Below are 1,427 nucleotides of genomic sequence, written 5' to 3'. Positions count from 1 at the left end.
ACTGCTGCCCCCCGATCGCCAGGCAGGGCTTTGCTACTGCTGCCCCCACCCCGATCGCCAGGCAGGGCTTTGAACATAAGAACATAAGAACTAGGAGCAGGAGTAGGCCGTCCGGCCCTTCGAGCCTGCTCCGCCATTCAATAAGATCATGGCTGATCTCTTCGTGGACTCAGATCCACTTACTTGCGTTCTCACCGTATCCCTTACTTCCTTTATTGTTCAAAAAAAATCTACCTTATCTTTAAAGACGTTTACTGAAGTAGCGTCAACTACTTCACTGGGCAAGGAATTCCATAGATTAACAACCCTCTGGGTGAAGAAGTTCCTTCTCAATTCAGTCCTAAATCTGCTCCCTCTAATCTTGAGGCTATGCCGTCTTGTCCTATCTTCACTTGCCAGTGGAAACATCCTCTCTACTTCTATCTTATCTATTCCCTTCATAATTTTATAAGTTTCTATAAGATCCCCCCTCAATCTTCTGAATTCCAATGAATATAATCCGAATCTACTCAGTCTCTCCTCATAAGCCAACCCCCTCAACTCCGGAATCAACCTAGTGAACCTCCTTTGCACCCCCTCCAGTGCCAGTACATCCTTTCTCAAGTAAGGAAACCAAAACTGCACACAGTACTCCAGGTGTGGCCTCACCAGCACCTTGTACAGCTGCAACATAACCTCTCTGCTTTTAATCTCAATCCCTTTAGCAATGAAGGACAAAATTCCATTTGTCTTCCTAATTACTTGTTGTACTTGCAGACCTACCTTCTGTGATTCATGCACAAGGACACCCAGGTCCCTCTGCATAGCAGCATGCTGCAACTTTTTACCATTCAAGTAATAATCCTTTTTACTATTACTCCTACCAAAATGTATGACTTCACATTTATTTACATTGTATTTCATCTGCCAGACCTTTGCCCACTCATTCAATGTATCTATGTTCCTCTGCACAGTTTCACAGTCCTCTGCACACTTTGCTCTGCCACTCATCTTAGAGTCATCTGCAAACTTTGACACCCAACACGTGGTCCCCAACTCCAAATCATCTATATTAATTGTAAATAATTGCGGTCCCAACACCGATCCCTGAGGCACACCACTAGTCACTGACTGCCAGCTGGAATAGCACTCATTTATCCCCACTCTTTGCTTCCTGTTAGTCAACCAATCTTCTATCCATGCTAATACTTTACCCTTAACGCCATGCATCCTTATCTTATGCAGTAGCCTCTTGTGCGGCACCTTGTCGAAGGCCTTTTGGAAATCTAGGTACACCACATCCACTGGGTCCCCATTGTCCACCTTGCTCATAATGTCTTCATAGAATTCCAAAAGATTTGTCAAGCATGACCTGCCCTTCTTGAACCCATGCTGCGTCTGCCCCCGATTGCCAGGCAGGGCTTTGCTACTGCTGCCCCCCGATTGCC

General features: G+C 45.7%; 1 protein-coding gene across 1 annotated transcript in view; it reads left to right on the top strand.

Moving 5' to 3' along the window:
- The window catches only part of LOC109927169 (PR domain containing 10), a 149,787-nt gene that overhangs the window by 112,524 nt on the left and 35,836 nt on the right, over positions 1-1,427 (top strand). The gene's annotated exons all lie outside the window — the stretch shown is intronic.

The sequence above is a fragment of the Rhincodon typus genome, chromosome 32, assembly GCF_021869965.1.
Source record: "Rhincodon typus isolate 14 chromosome 32, sRhiTyp1.1, whole genome shotgun sequence".
In the NCBI taxonomy this organism is placed as follows: Eukaryota; Metazoa; Chordata; class Chondrichthyes; order Orectolobiformes; family Rhincodontidae; genus Rhincodon; species Rhincodon typus.
This window is presented reverse-complemented; position numbering and strand designations above follow the sequence as displayed.